At 35.2% G+C, this 16031-nt stretch overlaps 1 pseudogene; it reads right to left on the bottom strand.

The window, feature by feature from the left end:
- Positions 1-991: 991 nt before the first annotated feature.
- LOC120190524 lies at positions 992-3732 on the bottom strand (annotated as a pseudogene).
- Between the last annotated feature and the right edge of the window lie 12299 nt (positions 3733-16031).

Genomic DNA, 16031 nt, shown 5'->3' with positions numbered 1-16031 from the left:
CTTAATGAGGAGATGACTCGTAAGTTGGAGTGAGTTGAAACAGTTTTATCAGTTCTTTGTTTTTAGTCAGGAAAAGAGGATAAAACCAAGACACTTTGAAGTCATACAAAGTGGGATTTAATTGCCTTTTGGCTAACATGCTAAGGACTAAGGAGCACTGATGATCCGAGGTTTTCCTCTTTCTTTGAACTGTGTCATATGTAAATTTATCAATTTCTGTTGTTGCATTTTTTCTGAACTCGTTTTTTTCCTTCAATCTATTTTTAACCTTGTGTCATATGGAATTTTTTTCCATATTTTTGCAATTATGTGATAACGTTATTCTGTGTTTCTGTAAGAGTTCAACACACCAATATTTCTCAGGTAGTTTCTTGGATTTCCAGGAGAAAACTTGTTCTCTTGTCTTTAGCACATGTTTTCGCTCTCCTGGTACTGAAGATAGAACTTGGCTTATAATAATAATAATAGTTCATTTCTCATTTGTGAGGGTCCTTTTGGCAGAACAAGACCCTCATTTACTCTATCCATAATTGAAACGTGGTCCGCAATGGATGGGCAGAGTTGCATGATAGTTCAGGTTTAAATAGGTTCAAACACAACCATCAACCCTGTTCAGGCATATTAAAGAAAAGTAAAAAATATTGACATTCAGCCTTGATTAAAGCGAGTCAACAAGGGGATATCAAAAAGATCATTTTCAGATTTTTTCCCTTACAAATTTGTCAACTGAGTCATCACTCGTCATGGTCAAAACCCTGTTCCCAGGATAGCTTTTAGAAGGGTTTCCTTAACAGAAGAGAGAGAGAAGCAAAGGAATAGGACGAAATATTGTACAATTCTTCAAGTTATTTTCAAATAGCATTTTGATTGATGTTCTGATTATTTTGTCGTGGTTGATGAATTAGAGAGGTAGAATGTAGGCATCTTTGTAAATACATCAGACGAACATACAAAATTCTTCAATATATATATATATATATATATGATCTAATTTCGGTTCTAACCATATCTACCAAATTAACATAAAACATACTTGTTTGCACATTCCCACGGTTTTCAGCCCTTTAAACATACCCTCATTCTGAGTTTTTGTTTGCTCCAAGCTTCCCGGAAAGGTTCTTCAATCCCCGACCCTTTGGACTAGTTGAAGAGGACATCTTGGGAGATGAAAGCAGCCCATGCATCCTAGAATCATGTGACATCAAATTAGAACTTGAATTTAGATTAAATTTTAGCAATGAGTCACTTCTGTTTCCTCACAAAATTATCAGGGGAACCCTCTTCGTGTTACCTGGAGGATGGTAAAAGCTTCTCTGCAACATATTTTTGTGAAAGGGTTGCAGCTCTTTGTTGCAGTTTATCTGGGTGAAGACATAACCTAGCTTCTGATAAGCTTTTTCACTTGTGAGCTTTCTTTAAGACTTGTTAATGGGATCATATTCCAACCACTACTTGGCCATAGAATCTGAGTTCAATTTCAACCAATCAATAAAAGGAAACACACGTTCAACTCTTGCCGGAAAATTTATCTAATCCTTAAACCATGTTAAAGTTTAGTGTCTTACTTGATGAAGGGTTGAAAGGAGCAGTCGGATGTTATTTTTCCTTCCAGATGACCAAAGCTTCATATCATCATCCAAAACCCCATTTTAATCTGAAGTTTCATCAAAGGAAAAAGTACATGTTGACCAATATTGTTCATAAACTAATCAACAGAGAGAATCTACAATAGTAGCTTACAAGTTCTTCTGATCTCTCTCTTTCTTCTTCTGCTTTCAATTTCTTTTCTTCATCTTCCTGCAAATTAAGTTAAAAGCAAAACATTTATTTATATTTAGTCTGTGACACTAAAGTTTACTTCTGAAGAGGAGAAACAAAGCGAAAGGCTACTAATTTACCTTTGGGGATTGCATTTTTTCCATGACCGTTCATTTCAAGGTCAAATGATTCATGTGAATTTGACCTCCCTGCGAACCGATATACAAAAATTATGTTATTTATCCATTTGAGCTTTCATCATAAAAATTTCAGATAAAGACTAAAATATAATCAACCTCACCTTCTGTTTCAGGTGACTGGGTTTTTTCAGAACTTGGACTATTGTATCTTTCCTTGGCCCAAGCAATCGCTTCATCAATCGAAACTGCTTCACCATTACTCTGTCTAAGATCAGAATTGATCTCAATAACATAAGAACTCATAATTTCATCTTCTTCTTCTTCTTCATTTAGATTCATTGAATCACGAGGGGACCTGACTGGTTCATGACCAACTGAAGAGGCAGGGGAATTCAACTCAAGTCATCGGCTGATATTTTGAAACTTCGAAAAGAATGGGGTTCCAAGCTTATGGTTTCTGGGGAAGTGACACGTCGACTGAATCCATAATTATAGGATGAGCTTCTCATCAAGTTTTCGTTTTCATTTTCCACGTATAGATTTTCGTTGTAGAAAGAACGACTGCTTGGAAATGCCGGCCTCCCTTGTTGCTTTGCATCTTCCTCATCTGCCACCATTGTATTTGTTGTTGAGTTCCATCTGCATGGAACATTGATTGGCCTGCACCTCCAAGTACACAAGATTTTTCAATTTATTTCACTATCCTTTTAGTTCGTGAATTTGTCGGCACATACAGGGAATACTTGAGAAAGAAGCATGGACATGAAAATGAAATATCAGAAATAGGTAAATTATGGTCTAATAAGTGATAACTTAGGGTGATAAAATCATACTCAAATAGTTGGAAAATGTTAACTCTGACCTAAACCCTAAATGATACTAATAAGAAACATTGAAGCCGGTGGAACCCTAAAAAGTACAATTCGAACTTCAAATTAACTCCAACTTTCTAAACCAGCTTATATTAATCCAATTAATACAAATATAATACCGGAAGAGAAGACAGGGTTATAAACGTCAAATCAATACGACGGAGCCAAAACAGTTGCAATTTGAAAAACAGTTATGTTAAAAAGCTGTTAATGGTTTTCTTTGATAAACTTATTAGACTACCTGAGCTTTGAAGCAAAAGACGACAAACCGACATCATCTCTGACCACCGGCCGGAGAGGGCTCAGTTCCTCGGAACTCAGAACCGACGATGAGTTTGACTTCGCCTTTGAATTTGACCTTGACCGCTCCCTCGAACGCCGGTTATCATCAACTGACCCAAAAATGTCACTGTAGAACCTTTCCTCTCTTGCTGGAATCTTAAACACTGGCAAGCTCCGTCCGTCCTCCATAGAACGAGAGGAAATGAATTCCGGTGGCCGGAAAACTTCTTCGTAAAAGGATGCCGACTGGGTGAAGTCACTGGCCAACTTCCAGCAAAGCACACTCCGAGGCGGGCCGCCGAAGCAGTCGGAGAAGTCATCTACATCGATATTATGATCAGGCACCACCATGGTAACATGGTTCATAGAAAAAATGGAATTTTCCATAGATTTTCGTCGAGGAAGATGATGGGTAGTTGACATTCCCATGCACATTCGCTGAGATTCGTCCATTTAACTTGGAGCAAGCTTTTGCAATACCAAAAAAGAAAAGGAAATGAAGAGATTTCTGTTCTGGGTTTGCAAAAGATGATTACATTACATGTGTATATATATATATATATATAAAAGAAGTGACAGTGGTAAGAGCTGGGGGAAAGAATTAAAGAAAAGTAGCTTTTAAAAAGTTAATTTAATTAATTTGTTGTGTTTTTTAAGCTTCTTTGATGATGAAAGTAGATGCACATCATCCACGCCTGCTTGCTGGAAAAGCTTGTTCCTTGTAATTGAGGTTTTTGAGTCCCCACAATGAAATTCTATTTTAGCTTATTTTTCTCTTTTTTGTTGGAAAGTTAATGCATTTTGATCCAGAATTAAAGAGAGAGAAAAAAGAAGAAGCTTGAAGTTATGAGGATGCCCTTTGTATATGTATATATTAAAAACAACAACAATGACAACAAAAAGGAAATTTATACATGTTTTTATATTTGATATGATGAGAATTAAATTATGGTTATGGAATTAAAAAGTTTAAGAAATAAAGCTAGTAGGTGCAAACTATTAATTTAGTATATATTATGGTACACTGGTCAAAATAAAATGAAAATTTTCTTTATATAGTAAGTCCTGGTATTTTATTATTATGTCCAAATAAATTTTGAACCTTTAGTTTATACTAAACAATTCTTTACTATTCCTTATTTTAACACCCAATAAATCAACTTTGATCTGTACTCTTATATATTTAATTATATTATTTTGACATTTTAAATATAGGAAATATAATTGTTATACCCACAGATTTATATTGAAATAGTTCACATCGGGAGTTTTGGGTAATTTTGCAAAGAAATCATTTCTCTAATTATGGCATGATATGTGCGGAAATGCTAGATGATATACTGTTGCCTGATAGTAAGTAATCTTGGATTATATTTAAAGATAAAATAAAAGATTATGATGGTGAGATGAGGGGGTTGATAACAAGTGTAGCAGACAATGCATGCTCCTAAATTGATTACCATCAAATCCCTCTACTTTCCAACACAAGTCATCATCAAAATCTTCAACCCCAAATGATAAAAGTTATTAATTACCCCCCCCAAACACCACTGTTTTGCATTGAACTAAAAAAGGTAAATTAATTGAGGAATTGAGCAAAAGTGAGATTAATGTCTTAATCTGTAGAATAATCAATAAAGTTACCAACAAATACGACACTCAGGGTTTGCTTTCCATGTTGAGCTGTTATGGCCCAAAGACAATGTAAGCCACTCTGCTGCGAGAATGTGGTGGGGGAAGGGAACATCGCTATTCCAACCGAACCCAAAAGTGAATAAATAAATAAGTGACCTTGTAGGTATATACGTCTCTGAACCTTCTTCAGTTGCTAGCCAAGTTTGTTTCCCATTTTAGATAAAGATTAATGTAAGCCAAGCTTGTTAGTTTGATTGTTAGATAATCGATTAATTGTCTTATGGATGACACTTCACAAACTTCTATCAAAAAAATTAAAATCCTCTCCACATATATTTGTATATATATTATGCAATTTTTTTCAAATATAATATCTTCATTATTGTAGTTTGAAGTAACCAAGATATTTGCAAGAGAAAACAATAGCATGCACAATTTATTCGAAAACTTCCAAAGCGGATAGAGACATGGAAATGGAACCTTGTGTAAAGTGACTATAGTTCAAAGAGGGTGATGAGTTTGATAACTTTTATAGCAAAAAAGTTGGTGTAAAACTGGGGACGAAGACGATGAAATGACAAAATGTGCATGCATATAATTGCACATTTCGAGTAAGAGGGAAAAAGTGATCGCAAATAGGATAAAGAATGTAAGGCAGAAATAGAGAACTGCAATATATGGATTTGCGTATGACTCCTAATTGCAACGAACTTAGACGTGGTTTGATTCATTGTAAACTCCCCATTTTCCAATTTGGAAGTCCTGTTTTGTGAAAAAATTGTTAAAAGTCAAATAATTTAGGCACCAAATTAGGCACAAAATGGTGCTTTGTCAAAGTCAAAAATTAGGTACCTAATTTTTGTTGAAATTGGGTAATGGGATAATTAATTTTAGTCATTATAATTTAGAGTATTTATAAGATTAGTCCTTAAGTTTCAACTATAAATACCCTAGCTCATTTAGCTTAAAATCATCCCAAAGCATTCTAGCTTTCTTCCAATACTAGAGAGAATTTAGAGAGTTTCTTGAGAGTTGTTTCTCCTTTTTATCAAGAGAGAATTATCATTGTTTTCTCCTTGGTAGATCGAGAGAGGTTGTAATTCCTATTTTCTCATAGTGAAATCTTCTATCGTTGCCCGTGGTTTTTACCCTATATTATTTAGGGGTTTTCACGTAAATTTGTGTCTCTTTTATCTTCATTTTTATTTTCTCAAATTATCATTGCGATTTTGCTCTATCCGATAGTCGTCTTCCGCAACAATTGGTATCAGAGCTAGATTAGAGTGTGTAATATGTTATTGTCTTTGTGGTTGCCACCAAAAGGGATCCTCCAACATAAGAAAGTAAGAAGTTATTACCCATTTGAAGGTTCCAGAGAACTATTCACGATAGTGAAATAGTGGGAGCTATCCGTAAACGAAGCAATGGCAACGAAATTTGATATTGAAAAGTTCAATGGGAGAAATTTCTCATTGTGGAAATTGAAGATGAAGGCCATCCTGAGGAAAGACGGTTGTCTAGCAGCTATCAGCGAAAGGCCAGTAGATTTCACAGACGACAACAAATGAATCGAAATGGACGAAAATGTTATGACAAACTTTCATCTAGCATTAGCAGATGAAGTATTGTCAAGTATCGAGGAGAAGAAGACAACTAAGGAGATATGAGATCATCTCACCAAACTGTACGAGGCCACATCATTGCACAATAAAATTTTCCTTAAGAGAAAATTGTACACTCTCTGTATGCCAGAATCTACTTCAGTGACGGAGCACTTAAATACACTGAACACTTTATTTTCTCAGCTTACATCCTTAAGCTGTAAAATAGGAGAACAAGAACGTGCTGAACTTCTACTTCAAAGTCTACCAGATTCATATGATCAACTCATCATCAACTTGACAAACAGTAATGTCATCAGTCTAGTCTTCGATGACGTTGCAGCTGTTGTTCTACAAGAAGAAAATCGGCGCAAGAACAAGGAAGACAGACAAGTAAATCTGCAACAATCAGAAGCGTTGACAACGATGAGAGGGAGATCAACAGAACATGGCCAAAGCAGCAGTCACAAACATGGTAGATCGAAGTCGAGAAACAAGAAGAATCTAAAGTGTTACAACTGTGGAAAGAAGGGTCACTTGAAGAAGGATTGTTGGAGTCTAAATAAAAACTACAATCCACAAGGCAATACCGTAAACACTTCAGATGATGGAGATGCTCTATGCTGTGAAGCGTCAACCACCGTGGAAGGAAGAAAACGATTTGCAGATATATGGCTCATTGATTCGGGAGCAACATATCACATGACCTCAAGAAGAGAATGGTTCCATCATTATAAACCTGTCTCAGGAGGATCTGTGTATAGTTGCAATGATCATGACTTAGAGATCGTTGGCGTGGGAACCATCAAATTGAAGATGTATGATGGAACAATTAAAGTTGTTCGAGATGTGCGACACGTGAAAGGTCTAAAGAAAAATTTATTATCCTACGGATTGTTGGATAATAATGCTAGCAAGATTGAAACACGGAAAGGAATCATGAAGGTGTTCCATGGAGCGCTTGTGGTGCTGAAAGGTGAAAAGATAGCTGCAAACTTGTACATGCTAAAGGGAGAGACATTGCTAGAAGCAAAAGCCTCTCTTGCATCATGTAGTTCAGATTCTGCAATGCTATGGCATAAGAAACTTGGACACATGTCAGAACAAGGAATGAAAGTCCTTGTGGAGCAAAAGCTACTTCCAGGCTTAACAAAGGTATCACTTACTTTATGTGAGCATTGCATAACAAGTAAGCAGCACCGGTTGAAATTCAACACATCAAATTCTAGAGGCAAAAGTGTTCTAGAACTGGTTCACTCTGACGTATGGCAAGCACCAGTTACATCCCTAGGCGAGCAAAATATTTTCTCATTATTGATGACTACTCCAGGAGATGTTGGGTATACCCTATTAAGAAGAAGTCCGATGTGTTTTCAACTTTCAAAAACTTCAAAGCGCGGGTGGAACTTGATTCTAGAAATAAAATCAAGTGTTTCAGAACAGATAATGGAGGAGAATACACAAGTGAATAATTTGATGACTTTTGCAGGAAAGAAGGCATCAAAAGACAGTTCACAGTGGCGAACACTCCTCAACAAAATGGAGTGGCAGAGCGGATGAACAGAACCTTGTTAGAAAGAACAAGAGCAATGTTGAGGGATGCAGGCCTAGAAAAATCATTCTGGGCAGAAGCAGTCAATACCATCTGTTATTTGGTGAATCGAGCTCCATCAACTGCAATAGAGCTGAAGACACCAATGGAGATGTGGACTGGTAAACCAGCTGATTATTCAAACCTTCATGTATTTGGAAGTATTGTGTATGTGATGTACAACTCCCAAGAAATTTCAAAGCTGGATCCAAAATCCAGGAAATGCAAATTCTTGGGGTATGCTGATGGTGTAAAGGGGTATCGCTTGTGGGATCCTACTGCCCGCAAAGTGATCATTAGCATGGATGTTATCTTTTTAGAAGATAAGTTACAAGAAAAAAGATGATGATAGCGCTGAAAAGTCAGAGACTACACAGATACATGTGGAAAATGAGGTTGAACAAGGAGATTCTTCTGAAGCAGAACCAACACATGATGAACAAGAACCAGGGAGTTCTGAAGCTCCAACAACTCGTCAATCAGATCATGTGAGAAGACGTCCCAATTGGCACTCAGATTATGTTATAGAAGGTAATATTGCATACTGCCTTTTAACAGAGGACGGTGAGCCATCAACATACCAGGAGGCAATACACAGCTCAGAGGTTTCACTGTGGATGATGGCGATGCAAGAAGAAATCGAAGCCCTTCATAAAAATAATACATGGACCTTGTGCCACTACCACAAGGAAGGAAGGCAATTGGTAACAAATGGGTTTTCAAAATCAAGCGAAATGGTGACGATCAAGTGGAGAGGTATCATGCAAGACTGGTGGTCAAAGGATATGCTCAAAAAGAAGGTATTGATTTCAATGAAATATTTTCTCCTGTGGTTCGACTAACAACAGTTCGAGTAGTTTTAGCAATGTGTGCTACATTGAACTTACATCTAGAGCAGCTAGATGTTAAAACAACTTTTCTTCATGGAAATCTTGAAGAAGAAATTTATATGCTCCAGCCTGAAGATTTTGAAGAAAAAGAAAAGAAGAACTTGGTTTGCAGGTTGAACAAATCTCTATACGGTCTAAAGCAGGCGCCGAGGTGTTGGTATAAGAGATTTGATTCCTTCATTATGTGCCTTGGATACAACAGACTTAATGCAGACCCTTGTGCTTATTTCAAGAGGTGATAACGATTTATATTGCTGTTGTATGTGGATGACATGTTGGTTGCAGGACCCAATAAAGATCATATTGAAGAATTAAAGGCACAACTGGCTAAGGAATTTGAAATGAAGGACTTTGGATCAGCAAACAAGATTCTAGGGATGCAAATTCACCGAGATAGAAGTAATAGGAAGATTTGGCTTTCACAAAAGAATTACTTGAAAATCTTGTCACGATTTAGCATGCAAGATTGTAAGCAATTTCTACCCCTCTTCCTATTAACTTCAAATTATCCTCCAGTATGAGTCCTAGCAGTGAACAAGAGAGGATGAAGATGTCTCGAGTACCGTATGCATCAGCAGTATGAAGTTTAATGTTCGCTATGATATGCACAAGACTAGACATTGCACAAGCAGTGGGAGTGGTTAGTCGGTACATGGCGAATCCAGGCAAAGAGCATTGGAATATTGTAAAGAGGATCCTCAGATACATCAAAGGGACCTCAAATGTTGCATTATGTTACAGAGGATCAAACTTACTAATCAATGGTTATGTAGATTCTGACTATGCAGGGGATTTGGATAAAAGATCTACTACAGATATGTGTTCAAAATTACTGGTGGAGTTGTAAGCTGGGTTTCAAAATTGCAGTCAGTTGTGGCTACGTCCACAACAGAGGCAGAATATGTAGCAGCTACACAAGCCAGTAAAGAAGCAATTTGGTTGAAGATGCTATTGGAGGAGCTTGGGCACAATCAAGAGTATGTCTCTCTGTTTTGTGACAGTCAAAGCGCCTTGCATCTATCAAGGAATCTAGCATTTCATTCAAGGAAAAGCACATACGAGTTCAGTACCATTTCATTCGTGAAAAGGTGGAAGAAGGAACGGTAGATATGCAGAAGATTCATACCAAAGACAACATAGCAGATTTCATGACGAAGGCAATCAATGCTGATAAATTTACCTGGTGTCGATCTTCCTGTGGCCTGTCAGAAACGTAAGCAACATGAAGGTACAAGGTAGAAAGAATGGTGTGAGATATGATTATTCCAATCAAATCTTCAAGTGGGAGATTGTTAAAAGTCAAATAATGTAGGCACCAAATGGTGCTTTGTCAAAGTCAAAAATTAGGTACCTAATTTTTGTTGAAATTGGGTAATGGGATAATTAATTTTAGTCATTGTAATTTAGGGTATTTATAAGATTAGTCCTTAAGTTTCAACTATAAATACCCTATCTCATTTAACTTCAAAATCATCAAAGCATTCTCTTTTCTTCCAATACTAGAGAGAATTTAGAGAGTTTCTTGAGAGTTGTTTTCTCTTTTTTATCAAGAGAGAATTATCATTGTTTTCTCCTTGGTAGATCGAGAGAGGTTGTAATTCCTATTTTCTCATAGTGAAATTCTTCTACCGTTGCCCGTGTTTTTACCCTATATTATTTAGGGGTTTCACGTAAATTTTGTCTCTTTTTATCTTCATTTATTTTCTCAAATTATCAATTACGATTTTGCTCTATTAATAGCCGTCTTCCGCAACAAAAATAGGATGTTTGTTGATGATGGGATGAAATTATTGAGACGGGTTTGTTTTGTTGTTGATAAGTATGATGAGAGAGAAGAGAGGTGTTTCGATCTTTCTGGCTTCAGTTACTTTCTAGCTTATGTCTCCAGACTGGTAGGCACAAGCCACTAGTATCTTCCTTTGACCTTTCTTCCTAAAATATCTTCTATCTTTAAGATAAATATCGAGCTTTAAGAAGTTGAAGGCAATAATTTGAGCAAGTTTTTTTTATTTGGATGCAAAATTGCAATTCGACGAGTGTTTTTGGTTTTTGCAAGTCAAAGCATCCAAGAGCCAAGAAAGCTCGACCCGGTCCTGTCACAACTCAGGAAGAAAGAAATAAAATCCCATTACATACATGAAAAGGAGATGAAGGGTAGCATGTTTGGCAGGTGGATGGGTCGGCCATGAAGCAGGCATTTTAGAAGGTTCCATATGGTGCCTTTCGACATAAGATACCTCCTTTTTTCCCCCATAAAAATCCAATTGAAATTCTACACCTAAAGGCAGTGAAAGCCCCACCTTTTTTTTCTTTTTTTAATTTCATCTTTCCAGGTTGCTCGACTCCCTTACACCAGGGGGGAGACGTGTCTTCAAAGTGTAGTTTGCAAACAACGATGCCTTATTAGTATATTAGTGTCATAATATGATAACTCACACTTGTGTAACCCAAATCCTCTGCAAATCTCTGGAAATATGGTTGGGTAGCTGTGTACGGATGATGGATCCCTGGTGAATAAGCTTGACATGTTTGTAGCCAAAAGCATATCCTGTGCGGTTTGCAGGAAGATCTGAAGATTGAGAGACTTCATTTGTTATATGCCGAGACGGGAATGAAAGCATGGTGATCAGTCATGTAAGAGAACAATCCGCTCTTTCCTTATTTGAGGATAGGTAGCGAGAGAACAATGTCGTACACTGATCACGGGCCACAGCCCATGCCATAGAAACTTGGGTTGGATCCCATTTAGCTTCTTATTAACAGCGCGGTCATTCCTCCAAATACATTTTAGCCTCTAATCTTGACACAGTGACTTGAATTCTTCAAGCAACTGGGAAAGACTGTACAATATAAATTTATCTTCCACCATCAAGTAGGATTACAAAAATATTTCATAAAATATGAATGGTTTATACAATATCTTAAAAAACAATGTAATTCGATGTCACAACAGTGTTAGCTCTCTATCTCTCGCTTTGAGGAAAATAATTTCTTTCTCAAAGTTGTCTCACTTATACTTTTACATAATCTTCTTAAAATCGCCTATTTATAGTATAACAACAGGATAATTTAACGATCATCATATATAATTTCTAGACAACTCTATCATACATGAAGTTATATAAGAAATATTACTTCAATATAAATCATGTCCGAGTGTGGATTGATACATTTATTTACAGGTGAACAAAACTCGATTCGTCTCGAAAAATCGATTTTTATTCAATTTCGAGTTATTCGAGTCAACTTGAATTATCGGCTCGGTTTTCTAGTTCGAGTTCAGTTGAAATTTTGAAATTTCGAGTTATTCGAAAAACCGAAAATTTGGCCGACTATTTTGACAATTTTGTGATTTAGTCCATGATTTCCTTATTCCTTCAAGTCCTCTTCATTTTAAGTCTATTTTTTACCAAATTTGAACCACATGCTCCTAAACCACTGTAAGATACCTATGTGCTTTCAATTCCTCTTTTTGATGAATTTTTTTTAATTTTTCAATTTAATCCCTTAATTTTTCATGATTTTCTTATTTCTTCAATTCATCCTTCATTTTAAGTCCATTTTTTTTATCAAATTTGAGCCACATGCTCTTATACCACTATAGAATACTATGTAACTTCAATTCCTATTTTTTTTTTACTAAAACTATACTCTCTTTTTATTTAGTCCATTAATTTTACATTTTACTCAATTTGATTTTTTGACTGCAATTATTTGTAAATTTTTTTTTCCCATCAATTATTTGACTCTTTTATACTCTAATCAATACTTTACCCTCAAAATATCTTCTTTAAAATATAATATTGTAAATATATTTTATAATTTTAGATTGTATTTGATATATTAAATAACATTATAATGTGAAAAGAATATGAATATATATATATATATATCGTATATGGTTAGAGAAAATCGAAAAATTGAAATTAATCCTTACCATAATACTATAAATAATTATAATAAAATTTGTATCTAAACTCGAATAACTCAACTTAAATTTCTTAAACTAGACTCGACTTGAAAAAAATTTAAGTTAAGTTCGAATTACAAAATATGACTCGTCAACTCAAATCAATGGTGGATGTACATAGAGGTCATAAAATCTGAATTTCTTTATATTAGTTATTAATTTTATTGATGGTGTCCACCTTGAAATTTTATTTGTACCTACCTCATACAAGTTTTTTTTGTTATTAGTATATGTAAGTCTACCCTAAAAAATATTTCTGGATCCGTCATTGGCTAAAATAACTCAAATTTTTTACTCGACTAGACCTGATCGAATGTTCACCCCTGCATTAACTAAACATATAATGTATTTCCCTAATTCAATTAAGGAGGATTCGCCCAACAATTTTCTTAAAACTTTTATGAACTTGTACAACCAAGTATTCCCCTCCCCCTATTGTCGTGTCCATGTTCAATGGAATTTTCAACTGCAAAAAGCAAGTTTAAAAAAGAGCTGTTATTTTCTACACGTGTTCGCGTAAGGCTAAAAGTCTACGGAATTTCTCATTGAACGAAGGATTCATGCACTTAGTTAATAAATGTCGAAAATTAGTTTGATACTTCCTATGAACTTAAATGAAACATATGGACAAAGTACGAAAAATGAAACATGGACAAAGTACGAAAAATGTGGACTGTCCACATTTTATTATATTTAAGTTAATTTAACTAAAAAATTAATTGATAATTTTAATTTAATAAAATATTAAACGGATGCAATTAAAAGAAAAATGATGATGTCATCGCAATTATTTTTTAATGGTATAAGGTGATTACATATAGTATATATTTAAAAATTTTCTTAGTCATTGACAATGTACACAGTACATATATCTGCAAACGCAACTGTTTGAACTCAATATTTATAGAGAGAATAGTATTCTCTTTAACCATTAAGACTACTTAATGGGTTCAACTAAAAGTTTTTTTATAAAACCATTAGTTTTATTAAAAAGATAAAATATTTAAAATATAATAATGTCTACAATTATAAACGAAAACTAAACACATAATTATGATATTTTTCTATAATCACCGATATAAAAACTAAACACTTAAAAATGATACAATATCCATGCAAGGAAAAGATTAAAAATCTAACCAAAAATTTAAACAAAAAATATATGTAAATAGATTTAACTCCATCAATAAATGAATAAAAAAATAAATTTCCGAAAGATATAATAAATTATAAATTAATATGAAACTAGACAAAAAGAATCATTATTTTCAAGGGTTCAATTTGAGGCCAATCTGAAGCCGTATTCGGTGGCTTTTTGCTTACTAAATGGCATTAAAGTGGGGAGTTGGGCACATTCCTATATCGCTAATGACTAATGAGCCCGCACGCCTTCAGCTTTTTAAGTCACTGCTCGAACAATTTCTCGGAAGATCCAAATAAATCTATGGGACTTGCTAAAAGTTGGATTCATCTAATCTACGCAGTTATGGTTGCGGCTTGAATAATTGATAAACCATGAGTAACGTGAATTCATCACAACCCAACATTAAATCCAACTCATTCTAATACCCAATGATTATGTACTTGATATTAATTTCAATAAACCAATCCTTTAGCAAGGCCCGTTATTTATATATGAAAACTCTAATTTTAAACAAATTAAATTGAAATTTATGAATTAAGAGTGTTAAAATAAAATTTTATTATTATTTAAACAAAAAATTTAATATATAAAATATTAAAACTGAAAATTCATCGATTAAGGTCACAACCTCTCTTAATTCCTAGATTCGTCCTTGCATGTCGAAATAATGAAATGGTGTGTTTAGTTCAAGAAATACAGACACTTGACAATGTTGCGGAAGACGGCTATCGGATAGAGCAAAATCGCAACTGATAATTTGAGAAAATAAAAATGAAGATAAAAGAGACACAAAATTTACGTGGAAAATCCCTGAATAATATAGGGTAAAAACCACGGGCAACGGTAGAAGAATTTCACTATGAGAAAATAGGAATTACAACCACTCTCGATCTACCAAGGAGAGAACAATGATAATTCTCTCTAGATAAAAAGGAGAAAACAACTCTCAATAAACTCTCTAAAATCTCTCTAGTATTGGAAGAAAGCTAGAATGCTTTGGGATGATTTTGAAGCTAAATGAGCTAGGGTATTTATAGTTAAAGCTTAAGGACTAATTTGTAAGTACCCTAAATTTCAATGACTAATTGCATAGTTTTACCATCCAAAATATTCAACAATTTCAGCTGCCATTTGCACCACTTGCACCGAAAATATTGTTGTCAAAAAACCCACCGAAAGTTGCCTACACTTGTTGACTTTTTAGCAATCTCCCACTTGAATATTTGATTGGAACAATCATATCTTCACACCATTCTTTCTACCTTGTACCTTCATGCTGCTTATGTTTCTGACAGGCCACAGGAGGATCGACACCAGGTAAATTTATCAGCGTTGATCGCCTTCGTCATGAAATCTGCTATGTTGTCTTTGGTATGGATCTTCTGCATATCTACCGTCCCTTCTTCCACCTTTTCACGAATGAAATGGTACTGAACTCGTATGTGTTTTGTCCTTGAATGAAATGATGGATTCCTTGCTAGATGCAAGGCGCTTTGACTGTCACAAAACAGAGAGACATACTCTTGATTGTGCCCAAGCTCCTCCAATAGCATCTTCAACCAAATTGCTTCTTTACTGGCTTGTATAACTACTACATATTCTGCCTCTGTTGTGGATGTAGCCACAACTGACTGCAATTTTGAAACCCAACTTACAGCTCCACCAGCAATTTTGAATACATATCCTGTAGTAGATTTGCTTTTATCCAAATCCCCTGCATAGTCAGAATCTACATAATCATTGATTAGTAAGTTTGATCCTCCGTACCATAATGCAATATTTGAGGTCCCTTTGATGTATCTTAGAATCCTCTTTACAATATTTCAATGCTCTTTGCCTGGATTCGCCATGTACCGACTAACCATTTCCACTGCTTGTGCAATGTCTGGTCTTGTGCATATCATAGCGAACATCAAACTTCCCACTGTTGATGCATACGATACTCGAGACATCTCCATCCTCCCTTCTTCACTGCTAGGACTCATACTAGAGGATAATTTGAAGTTAATAGGAAGAGGGGTAGAAATTGGCTTACAATCTTGCATGTTGAATCGTGACAAGATCTTCTTCAAGTAATTCTTTTGTGAAAGCCAAATCTTCCTATTACTTCTGTCTCGGTGAATTTGCATCCCTAGAATCTTGTTTGCT

Source organism: Hibiscus syriacus, unplaced genomic scaffold (genome assembly GCF_006381635.1).
Source record: "Hibiscus syriacus cultivar Baekdansim isolate YM2019G1 unplaced genomic scaffold, ASM638163v2 tig00116962_pilon, whole genome shotgun sequence".
In the NCBI taxonomy this organism is placed as follows: domain Eukaryota; kingdom Viridiplantae; phylum Streptophyta; class Magnoliopsida; order Malvales; family Malvaceae; genus Hibiscus; species Hibiscus syriacus.
Note: the sequence above shows the minus strand (reverse complement) of the source record. Positions and strands in the feature narration are given on the sequence as shown.